General features: G+C 44.8%; 1 protein-coding gene across 1 annotated transcript in view; it reads left to right on the top strand.

Annotated features, from left to right (window-relative positions):
• Nucleotides 1–12,529, top strand: part of ROR1 (receptor tyrosine kinase like orphan receptor 1) — a 371,075-nt gene that overhangs the window by 3,388 nt on the left and 355,158 nt on the right. The window lies entirely within an intron of this gene.

Raw genomic sequence — 12,529 nt, forward strand, 5'->3', positions numbered from 1 at the left:
TGTATGCACATATATAGGAAATGGTCCATAGATTTTTGACGAATGAATGGAGAATAACTTTTTTTGTCTTATGTAAAATTGTGGTGTATTTGCTTTCTTAGTAAAAATGCAACATGGCATGTTTTCAAGGATTTTTTGTCTTTTCTTGCCCCATCTTCTAGTATGAAGGGAGTGCAGTAGAACTTAACAGTAGTAGAGCTTAATGGTTATGAGCACAGGATTTGGAGTTTAACAAGTCTTTTCTCTGCCACATACTGTGTGTGTCAATTAGTTTTTCTGAGCCTTACCAGAGTTTTATGAGTTTTATGTGAAACCATATATGTCAGTACTGGAGAAGAGGACTCAGCCTAGAGGGTCTTAACTTGGGGTACCTGAAATTGAGGATGTGCGGACCCCCAGAAATAGTATACAAAATTTCATGTGCATTTTTGTGGTTGTGTGTTTCTAGCTGTAATCTGATTTTCTGAGAAAATTGCAACCCCAAAAGATAGCAACCATTGATTTGGAGTATTTGATGCCTGGGGCAATGAGTTGCCTTCCTGGGTAGGTTGAGAGGGGTTTAGTGTTGGTGGTGGGTCCTGGGCCTTCGCCCAGATCTGTATAATCCGTGGAACCTCTACTCTCCTCACTTTCCAGTTTCCCTCCCACTAGGCCAGCTGTTATTGGGCCAGGAAGAAGCTGAAGAATGATGCCAAGTCCTTTGACCTCAATGTATTTCCCTGAACTCAAGCGTTCTGCGATACCTCTGTTAGTACAATTTATTTAACAAAAACTTGTGTAATCCTTACAGTGGGATTCTAAGCATTTTGCAAGTATTATCTCACCGAATTCTCACAACAACTCTACGAGGAGATGGCATAAATCACTCATGTTAATTTAGGCACAGAGAGGTTAAGTTACTTTCTTAAGGTCACACAGCCAGGAAATGGCATTGCTGGGCTTACAAACCCTGAGAATTCATCGCTCTTAACTGCTGCCTGGACAGTCTTTCCTGGGTTAAGTCTTAAAATGGGCCAAAGGTGCCATTTCCTCAGGTTTTCCAAGAGCAGCAAAGGGAGGTTTTCTTAGCCATTATCTAGGGGTAATAAGAAATGATTGGGGATAGCCAATTTCAAGTTTCCTTCCTGTGCTGGAGTTCCCTGAGCCAGTCTTGCTGTAACACAGATATAGACCAGAAGGGCCTCCAATGGTCTGCACCTCTGATCAGCAGGAATTACATTGTTGTAATGAACTGCAATTTTGATGAGGTTTGAGGAGTGTGTCTGGCGGTTCCTTCCAACCAGCGATGAGATATAGTTTGATGAAGTGCCTTTGTATTTGCATCTTGGTTGTGGACTGAGGAGGGGTGATTTATTAGTGTGCTCTCCAGTGGGAGAGCAGGCTTGCCAGCTCCGAAGTCCCGATGTGGACCAGACCCTGGCAAATTCAGCCCGCGCTGGGAAACTCTCAAGTCTCTGAGGCCTCTTTCTCCAACAGAAGGGCCTCAGCCTGGCCTTACCTATTCCCTGCGGGGTGACAGGAGAGACTGTTCTGCAGACACACGAAGAGAAAGGAATAGTCTTCTATGAGTCTGAGAAAGTTCTCTGGAGTTGAGGGGGAGGGGATGGCAGGAGTCGTGCAGGGAGGGGGAGCTCTTGGAAATCCTTAACTAAATGCAGCTGCTTGTTACACGGAGCCTGACTTGCATGCCAGGAATATCTAAAAAGCTAACGAATACAAAATAAAAATAAACAGCAGTAAAAAGGCTCTCTCTTTGTTGCAGTAAGCTCGGTTGGGGTTTTCAGTTTGTTTAGGAATGGGATAATTGTGGCATCCACTTTATTTTGGTAAGGCAGTGAAACGTGGATGGCTGTTACTGTCATTGGGATGCTACCACCACCTGAACTTTTTCCTTCACACCTCCCCCTTTGGAAAGCCCACGCATGGCCATCCACAGGGCCTGAGTCTCAGACTGTGGCCCCTGCATGAATTACATTGGAATAGGCCAGATAATTTAATGGGATAATCTTGGCAGGGCCAGCAAATTTCACACCCCATCTCTCACTAATAGAAAGACAGTAGAAGGCTACAACATCCTCAGATGAAAAGGTTATATAAAAAGGCTCTGCTTAACAGTAACTGTCTGTCCATAAATAAGGTTCTGTAGAGTTTTGATCCCAAAGCTGTTATTAAATACTGATAAGCCAAGCCTCGTAATGTTTGGCCTCCTTACATTTCCTTTATTTTTTTCTTCTCTCCCTAGAACCATAGCTTTTTTTTTTTTAAAAGAGGGGAAAGGGACCTAAAAGAACAACCAGTCCAAACTGTTTATTTTCTCAAGTATTTCTATACAGAAAGGACCTTCTTTTATAGCCATTTAAAGAGGCAGTGTGGAGTAACAGAAATGGAATGGGATTTGAACCTGATAGGCTAGGGTTTGAATTGGGGCTTTGCGGCTTACTGGCTGTGTGACCTTGGGCAAAGTCCTTTGACCTTCTGAGCCTCAGTTTCTTTCTCTGAAAAATGGGGATGACAGTGATATTTGACTTGCAGGGTTTTGTGATAAGTAAAGGGGATAATGGACACAGTACCATGAGCCTCTTAAACATGTAGTGTGTTAACCACTGTCATTATCAGGGACTTGCTGGAAAAATCAGCACACTTGGCTCCAATGCAGTGATCCTTATGCTGTGAGACATGAACCAAGACTCAGAGAGCAGCAATTTTTACAATATTTTCAGACTCTTAGATGTTTTGTTTCACAGGGAGCATATAGATACTTCAGATTTGAACCCAGGCCAGTGCTTGGGGACCGGGACGGGAAGAGATTCCACAGTACAGTTTTGCAAAGCCTTAAAACAAAGGCTTTTTTCAGAACAGCGAGCTTTTTGGGGAAGAGCAATCCCTCCCTGGTGCTTGGTGTAATTCCAGAATCCTGCAATGGGGAATGTTACATTTCAGGGACCTCCACTTGTAATCTGACCGTTTTTAGCTCCAATATCCAAATAATCTTGTTGAGCACAACTTGAAAGAAAAGGATAATGGCAGGAGGAAGGAATCCTGAGATGTTCTGTTAGCCATTTAAAATTTCTGAGTACAAAAAAAAAGTTCATGTTACCCAAAGAAAGAAGAGTAATGAAGTGTGTGAGAAGAGACAGGGGAGATAAAAAGAACTTCTAAAGTGCAAGGCAGGGTTTGTGTTGTCTATTTTTGTTTTTCAACAGTTAAAGCTTGTCATTCAATGCATTTCAACTAATATTTATTATACATTTATTATATGCAAGATTATGGTGTTAGTGCCGAGAAAGAAAACATCCCTGCCCTCAAGGAGAGACGGAGAAGGGAAATTTTTACTTTTAAAGAACCTACTATGTACCAGACATAATTCTTTACACTAGATGTTAAGCTTATATTTCCCAGCAGCCCTTTGAGGTTGGGCTTCTGATCCCATTTTACAGATAAGGAATTCGAGGCTCGGGGAGGTCAGTGTTTTGGCCAGCTTCACACAACAATTATGTTGGGATTTGGCATTTGGTATTCTGACTCTCAATTCAAAATTACACTGTCCTTGAAGTGTAGCTGGAGAGACAGGATGAACACACATGCACTTCCACATGCAAAGTAGCTTTCCCACAAGTGAATTATGGAAAGGGTTGTGAAAAAAGGGCTGTTGGGAACACAGGGGTGGAAGACATGAATTCTCACTGGGGGAATTGGAGAGTCAGAGGGAGAACATTAGTGTCCTTCATCGGCTTATTGTGAGGATGCATTGAGACAAGGTGGAAAATGCTCAGCACCGTCCACACACGTAGTGGGTGTGCAGCGAGTGTTCTGCTGTAGCGACGCAGCTAGAGAGGAGCCTGGTCAGGATTTAGCCGCCTTCAAAGTCCTGTGCGCTTACTTGTTCGGCTGTGCTCCTTTTTAACAGGCATGTGCTTGTTGGAAGAGTAAGTGGCTGTACCATCTCCTGATGGAAGGGGAGACACCAAGGCAGTTTCTCTGGTACCCTCCCCACCTGCTCTACTCCAGATTGTTGGATATAGCTCTGCTTTGGGTGGGGGAGGGGCGTTGCACAGGTGTGAATTTGGAGCGAATCACAGTGCCTGGTCAGAAACTATACCACTCCTGGAACTCTGGCCAGAATCTACCATGTTCCCTATTCACTGAGCATACGTTTTCTCTGCACTGAACTGTGAGCCAAATATTTTTCGAGTCGCTGGAGATGTGAAGGTGAATAAGGCTAGGTTCTTGCTTTGGAGGCCTTTTCACATGGCAGATCTGTGGAAGAGATGGCTAGTGGATCACCAGATCTGTTCCCCTCTCTGGCACATGGCTAGACTGCATTTCCCAGTTCCCTTGCAGTTAAGTGAGGCCATGTGACTAGCTATTAGCCGTTGGAATGAGATTGGAAGCAGTGAGTATCACATGTAGGCTTAACCCATGAAAAACTTCCCAAGCAGCAGGGCTGTGGTTCTGAACGCGGCAACCCTAGATGTTGCGTTGAAGACACTGCAGTTGGGGAACGGCCTGGAACTTCCCGTAATCACTGCATAGTGGAAACCACCTGCCAGTTCACACTTGTTTAGGTTTTGTGTGAGCTAGAAATACACGTCTCTTGTAGTGAAGGCTGAGATGGTGGGCTTTATCAGTTACAGCTGCTAATGTTACCTTAACTAACATTATTTATATAACTAACATTTTATATATATAGTTGTCAATCATCGTGCACCACGAGGTCGGTCAGCTTTGGGGGTCAGGATTAGCATGTTTAGATAGAATATACTAGGAAATACCAGAGTGCATTACATTAATAAGGTGAATATTGTTGGGGAAACTTTATCCTCAGTTCTGTATTGCTGATTTGGGTTATTACTGGGCTCTCATGATCGAAAGTGTGAAAGCCACTGGTCTTGTGGAGGCAGACAAGCTCTGTATGGGGGTGTGTGTGGTAGTTAGGCCGGTAGTAGCTAAGTCCCAGGGCAATGGAGACTCGGTTAAGGAAGTGCCTAGTAAGCAGAGATGGCAAGCAGTGTTCATTTTTCCAGTTAATTGGTATTGGCTGTCCTCAGTGCAGTGTTAAGAAGGATTCTGAGGTTCTTTCAGGATCTCCGGGAAGGAATATTGTGGTCTGATAGCATCTGCCATGGGCTTAGGTAGGAGAAGTGGAGGCTCAGACTCGTTTGCATCTGACCACTTCACATGGAGTCTGGGCTCCTTTTAGTGAATCAACCCACTTTCCAAATTTCTGGCACACATTCCGTATCTGTAGCGCCATGCTAAGCACTGTGGAGAATCTAGAAGAGCTGTCACTAGCCCTTGGGGAATTTACCTTTTAGGGGCAATAAAATAGGCACTTGTAAACTAATGATACAGCCAGTGAGTACAGAGTTGGCAATTATAGATGCAGAACGCTGAGAAGGGGGAGGTCTTTGGGGAGGAAATGGGACATGAGGCAAGCCTTGAACGGTGAGATGGGGAAAGGAGGAAGGGAGCTGGACATTCTTCGGCTGCCCTGGTGTCCGTGGACTTGCCTAAGCTGTCCTGGGTTCTTAAACTTGGCCTTCATTCTGGAATGAAGCTGGCCTTTAGAGGATGGGAGAGTAATGAAGAAGAAAGAGGGCTTTGTGGGTGCCTGTTACGTTTTTTGCATATGAAGGGGGTGGGGGAAGGGAGGAGGAAGCAGGATTTTACGTCCTGGGAGTATGATGACTTATCTCTCCCTCCAAGAGAGTGCCCCAGAGAGTTAGAAATGCTTCAGGGCTGCTTGTGAAAGGTATATTCTGCCTTATTCCCTCGGCGGGCAGCGGTTTTGTTTTGTGGTGTAGGTTACTGAATCCCAGTCCACCTCTTGCCTGTTTGATGCAAATCACAGGAGTATAGTAATGATTAACACATCAAGCGTTTTGTGTACCACGTGAAGTGTTTTTAACTCACAGTCTTCAGGACAACCCAATGAGGTCGCCACTAACAGTATCCCCATTTTCTAGCTAAGGAAACTGGGATACAGAGAAATAATCTGCTCAAGGCTACACATTGGGAGGACCAGGATTTGAACCTAGTCATATTGAGTCCATGGCTTTGTCCTTGATCGCTATGCCACTGCAGCTCATGGGTGTTTTTTTTGTTTTTTTTTTTTAACTCTATCTGATGATTCAGATTTTCTGTAAGATCCCAGCCAATAGCTGAGTCAAATAATTATAATTAAATCCTCCATTTGTATAGGGCTTTGCAGCTTACAAAACTATTTCATATGTAACATTACCATTAATTTTTCCAAACAATCCAATGAAAAAAATAGGATTTCTGTCTTTCTCTTTCTCCCTTTTAAAATTAGGTATGTGAGTGAGGTTGGCGGCTGATGTCAGGTCGCTGTAGCTGGTGAAGCCCGTCGGAAACCCAGTCTCTTTGACTCCAGACCCATAGTGCTTTCTGCTCTAAAAGATTACCTGTGTTTAGAAGTCATGACTCTAAGATACGGATATTTGTCTATTTTCACTGTCGTTTCATCAGCAAATGAATTTGCCTGATTCCCCTCAAATCAGCTCTTGTTTTCAGAAATATTTGTGAGGCATTTGTGGGTGGGGCCCGGGGCGAGGATTCTTGTAACCTAAGAAAGTTTACTTGCAAATAGACAGAGGAGAAGTTACTTAAAAAGAAGCAGCTTCCTAAGAGGTTGGTGATTGCGGCAGGTAAGAGGAGCCCTTGATAGAAAGCCTTTGGCCTCCGAAGGTCTTGGTGTGAGACTGGGCTCACTGTTTTCCTGCCAGGTCAGCAAATTACTTGACCTTTCTGAGACTCGCTTTCCTCACCTGTAAAACAGGAAGCGGAATGGTGCTTGCCCTGACAGGGTGGGGAGTGCTTGTACAGTGCTTGTACAGTGCCTGGATTGTATTCAGGGCGTGCTCTCAGCTATTCTGTGAATTAAACTGAGAGCAGCAGGAGTGTACTTCCTCCTCTGAGGTTTTCCCAGGATGTGACGGCAAAATTTCTCAACCTCAGCACCTTGTTACCCTTTATTTCACAATATAGTCATCGTCGGGGTAGACCTTCCTGGTCCCTGGAACTTTTAGGTTATAGTGACATTAATATTTCTCAAGGACAGGGGCTTTCTTATGCTCTATGAAGGTTAAACATCCTAAGGTAAAAACAGATCTTGCCTCCTGCAATCCTAGCTACCCTCACAAAGGTTCCCAGGAAATTGACACCATTTCCTGATGGGTTTCCGGCATATATCAAAGCAACTTGTTCTACTTTTCCTCCATAAGAGAGATTATATCCTCACCTCTTGGATTTCACTGTGAGTCAGGTATTTCGTAGTTTTTACATAATGTTCACATTCCCGGCAGGGTATTGGTTGTTTTTCTTTTCCCCACTTGAACTTTCAGCGTGATGAAAGTGAGCCCTTCATGTGGACTCCTGAGAGGTGTGCCTTAAGAAAGTGGTGACTAGCTTAGTGGTGGCTGTTTCCCTCCTCCCTTCAGAGAATCCTTGTAGTTGAATAGGAACGTCCAGTCCCAAGAGATGGCCTGTTTGAGATAAGCTGCGTAGACCGCTTACAATAAGCAGCAACGATTTGTGATGATGTTCTTACTTCTACTGGTGAGTTACCCACTTTTTCTCTATGCTGCTCCCAGCGCTCTGCTCTGCTCGCTCATTCGTATCCGCGGTTCCTAAACGAAGGAATCGAAATGCTTTGCCTGTGGCCAGATCATCTTCAGAGAGTCAGAACCTGCTGTGGGAGTCTCCGAGGGGACACCTGATAAAGGGCATTCCTTTTCCCCACGGAGCAAGGGAGGAGCTGAGCTGAGCTGAGCATGCTCAGTCTGTTCCACCCACATCACTGTCTAATGCTGTGTCCCAAGCCCCTGCGAGGAGTACTTAGAAAAGGGGCAGAGAGAGTCCAGCCACTTAACACTAATGTGTTTCCCTCCCCAAGATGAAAGCCCTGCGTGTAGGGACTAAAGCATTCCTCCCTTACACTGGTTGCCACATGATTTTTTTTTAAAAAGGAGCAATTGACGGATTTCATGGTTATGTTGGGGTTAAGATATATATATATATATCTGAGCCTCAGTGTTCTCTTGGGGATAAGTGACATCCTTTTATAAATACACATGTATGGAAAACATTACCAGAGGTTATGTCTGAGTGGTAGGATTGTGGGTGATTTTTGTTTTCATATTAGGTCTCCGATTTTGGTTTTAATGGGTGTATATTTTGTATCCTGTAGTGGAATCCTATTATTTTGTCTCCAGAATTATTGTCCCTAATTCAATCTCCCTCCCCTCACTTCCTCCTCCTACCTCTTCATCGGTTGGGAGAAGAAACTGCTTTGGCCCGCACTCCAAGCTTGTTATGGGGAGACTGCCAATCATAACCCCGGCCCCCAGCCTCACTATGAAGAGCTAATTAGAATCTTTCCCTGGGATTTAGGGGAAGCCCCTCTGGGGTGGGGACACAAGAGGTGCCCTTCGCCTTGTCTCTGCCCCCGAAAGAAGTTGGTGAGTAGGAGAGAATGACTGATATTCCCAGCAGGCTCTGTTGAGAGCCCTGAGGGTGGTCCAGTCTCTCCTCCGAGATTCTCTGCCCAGAGCCTGCAGACTGTGCTTTGCATGAGGTCATTGTGTCCTGACCATGTACATGCCTTACCTCACCAATCCTCAGCACAAAATAAAGTGGTGTTATTATTATTTAACCTAAAAGAAAGCAGTTTTAATGCTCTTTCTCACGAGAAAATATGCATCCATTAAAACCAAAATCAGAGACCTAATACGAAAACAAAAATCACCCACCATCCTACCACTCAGACAGAACCTCTGATAATGTTTTCTGTACATGTGTATTTATATAAAAGGATGTCACGTATCCCCAAGAGAACACTGAAGCTCAGAGATGTTCAGCAACTTCCTCAGTGTCATCTAACCAGCGCACTTCTTTATGAGCAGGGATCAGATCTTATGTTCGTTAACTGCTGTCTGGTCCAGCACATTTTGCTCGGTAGGAAATCACCAAGTGTGTGTTGAGTGAATGCTAACTTCGGAGTAATTAAGTGCCACAAGGAAGGTACATACAGTTAGTTTGTAGCTCAAGGAGGAGACAGGTGTGCATTGTTCAGAATTACTGGGATGGTTTTCTGAAGGAGGTGGAACTGGAGTTGGAGACAGATATTCATTTGTTTCCCTCCAGTATGCAGTGTCCTGAGTGGTCAGAGTCAGTGCATGGGGATACCTGAGCGTGTCCTGCTGTCAGGGCCGTGTACTGCCCAAGACTCAATGATTACGTTTTTCTGAAAATGCAAAAGATCCAAGTGAACATGTGTCCACGTGGACATGGCAGAGAGGGCCAGAGAAAGAGATAATATGTTATCCAGAAGGAAATTCACAGCTGTTGAGGCAATAGGAAATTAAGACCTAAAGAAATAAAGTGGTGGAGTGAAAGAATGGGGGCACAACCAAAATGTTATCAAGGCTCTACTGACAGGCCTTTCAGGCAGGCTTTCCCAGTCTGTCTGCTCTCACCTGGCACCTCTGCACACAGTGCTTTCCCCGGGGCTAGCCCCTCCCACAGGAACATCCTTCTAACCCGTCAGCTACCAGTGCTGCTTCGGTGTAAATGTCAGTTCCCCGACTGGCCCGACTAGATTGGGTTCCCACCTACTGGCTTTCCTTTGAGGTACCCTGTATTTTTAAGTATTCTTCATTGTAATTTGTAATTAAATATTGACTTGTGAGATTATTACTTTTGTGCTACCTTCTCTATCACTGGCCTGGACGCTCCTTAGAGAAGGGCCTGAGTCTGGGTTAGGACCAGGACCGTGTCAGGTGGCCAATTGAATCGACTCTCCTTCCTTTTACTAATCTCTGTTCTTGCTTCCTAGGGGCTGGGAATCCCAGTTTGCTTTGCTATGACTATCTAGCAGTTTTAAAATGCAGCTTTGAACACCTGAAAATCTCAAGCTTATCTCTTCCAAAAGGTGAGGACTCCATCCCTGTAAAAAGTCAATTTCGACTCAATTAAACCTCCTGTGGGGTTTATTTGGAGGGCAGCAGTGGGTAGCTCAAGAGCTAAGCTGTTTTCCCACGATGGAAAATCTTTGATAGCTCTGGGTTCTGCTCGTATAAATTAGGGTTACTTTGCCCTTAATTGGCAACAAATTAAAATTCTTCCTCACAGCCCTCCTCTTGCTCTTCTTCCAGGTTTGTGATGTTTGAGAGGAGGTGTGGAAAGTACTGACACCCTCCCTCAGGGGAGAGGGCCCCAGGCTTGAACTTACAGGCAGGTTTGGGTTGTGAGGGCCCCCTGAGAATAGGGGTGGTGAGTGATTCCACCCTGCTCTGAGCACCCTTCTCCTTCCCCGATCCTTCTGCTCTTTCCTCTCTTTCTTCTGGAATTTTGAAAGGTCTAATTATTAAGGAAATATCCTCTCTGGAGCTCTTCCTCTCTCTTCTTTCTCTTAATAAGTGGAAGGAAAAAAAAATCTCTAAGTTTTGAATTTGCAAGCAATCTGGATGCAGATATGGCCAGAAAGGCCTGTGAGAACCATCTGCTTTGGACGGGGCCACCTTTCCTTCATGCAGGAGAGAGACATGGGAGCTTAACAATCTTCAGTTGGGTTTCTTGGGGATGAGGCAGTCATGGGGGAGAAGAAAGGCCTGGGCTGTTGTATTTCTTGTCCTGCTGGTGTCCTTCAGGAGGGTAATTGGTCGGCATGCACCATGAGGCCTGTTGGGTGCCAGGTACTGGGCTATATATAGGCCTTGTGGTGAGCATGGAAAAGGTAATGGCTGTGTGGGAAGGGCATGGGCACAGGTGAGGTCCCGGAGCAGTTAAGCAAGGCCCTGGTTGGACTGGCATAGAAGGAATCAAGCAAGGTGTCTCAGGGAGGTGTCACAGGAAAGCATGTATCTGGGAGGCCCTAAAGCAATAACCCATAATGTTGTTTTCATCCTATGGATGATAATGGATAGGTTTATTTTTGCAAATGAGTTCTCAAAAATTTGCTGTCTGTAATGTTTGGTTGTTCGACTAAGTGGTTAAACCATTTTCCAGGCCTCTCTGTGTAAACCAGCCCTTCTTGGGGAACCTCAGCGGTTCCACCAGGGCACCAGGGCCAAAGCATCTCAGGATGGCCGAGACCCCTGCATCTTAGTGCCAGGTGAGGATAGGGTCCTCTGCCTCTCCAGAAAGCTGTTCTGAGGTCTGGGATCTCAGTTTCTTCACCTCTGCAGTGGGATTATAATTCCTTCCCTGAAGATTAAAGGAAGATTGAAGGATGTAAAAGTACCTTGTAAACTTGAAAGTTTTATCTGAGACTGAAGGGTCAGATAGCAAGCAGCAGTCTGCCTCCTCTTGCTGAAAGGACCCGTGAGGCTTCTTTTAGTCACTCAGCAAATATTTATGTGGCTGGCTTTGTTCTCCATTCAGGGGGTGAAGCAGCGAGCAAAACAGAGACCCTACACATGGAAGAGTCCGAAATTAAAGAAACAGATGCCCTATCAGGTGTTAGTAAGTGCTAAGAAAAATGAAGCAGAGTAAAAGAACTTGCGATGGGGGTGGGCTGAGCGCTATTGTGTAGGGTGGCAGGGAAGGCTCTACAACAAAGTGACTCTTGAGCAGAGACCTGCATGAAATGAAGGAGTGAGCACTGTGGCTGGGGGCTGTGTGTGGGGTTGGGGACTCTTCCAGGATGGGAGCCAGCAGGCACCAAAGCGTTGAAGTGGGAGTGTGTTCTCAGTTGGTACAACAGCAGTTGAATCCATTACGAGTAACATTTGCAGAGCACTTACTGTGTGCCAGGCGATATTCGAGCATCACTTAATACTCACCACAACCTCATTAGGTAGGCCCTATTATTATCATACCCATTTCATAGATAAGGAAACTAAGGCATCCTCAGCAACACGCCAAGCATTCAGATCACAGGCGAAGAGGAGATAGTTCTCATTTACAGAGGGTGCAGCCCTGCACAGAGGAAAGAATGCATGGTTTGGAGAGAAGAAATGTCTTGGTTTGGGCCTGGCCTGCCACTCATCTGCTGTGTAATCTTGGGCAAGATGCTTAACCTCACTGGACCCCAGTTGCCTGATTTGTAAGATGAGCTAATAAAATCTCAGAGATTTGTTCTGTATAGTAAGTGAGAAATCCAGGTGAAAGGATGTTGCAAATTGCAGAACATCATACAAATGTTACTTTATTATTTACTACTGCTACTACACCAATTCTCCATCCTAGCTTCTTGAAAAGAGAGTGAATGAGAGAAGTGGAAGTTTGCAATTTGTTAATTTCCTCTGTTCTTTCTCTGAAATTTTATTTTATGCTACTATCTCTGAGGGTGAATTACTACAGTATCCGGTTGAATTGGTAAGCATTTTTCTGAAAGATTAAAGAAGTATGAGATAAAGTTGGTGGTGAGGCTTCTGCCATTTCTAAAGAAATCACTCAAGGTCCTAGAATTCCCAATCCACTCTCATCCATAATACCAGGCTACCTGTATGTAATCCCCAAACCTAGAATTTTATGGCAGCTTTCTCTGATTTTGCAGAGAAAAATC

The sequence above is a fragment of the Rhinolophus ferrumequinum genome, chromosome 9, assembly GCF_004115265.2.
Source record: "Rhinolophus ferrumequinum isolate MPI-CBG mRhiFer1 chromosome 9, mRhiFer1_v1.p, whole genome shotgun sequence".
NCBI classification, from domain to species: Eukaryota; Metazoa; Chordata; class Mammalia; order Chiroptera; family Rhinolophidae; genus Rhinolophus; species Rhinolophus ferrumequinum.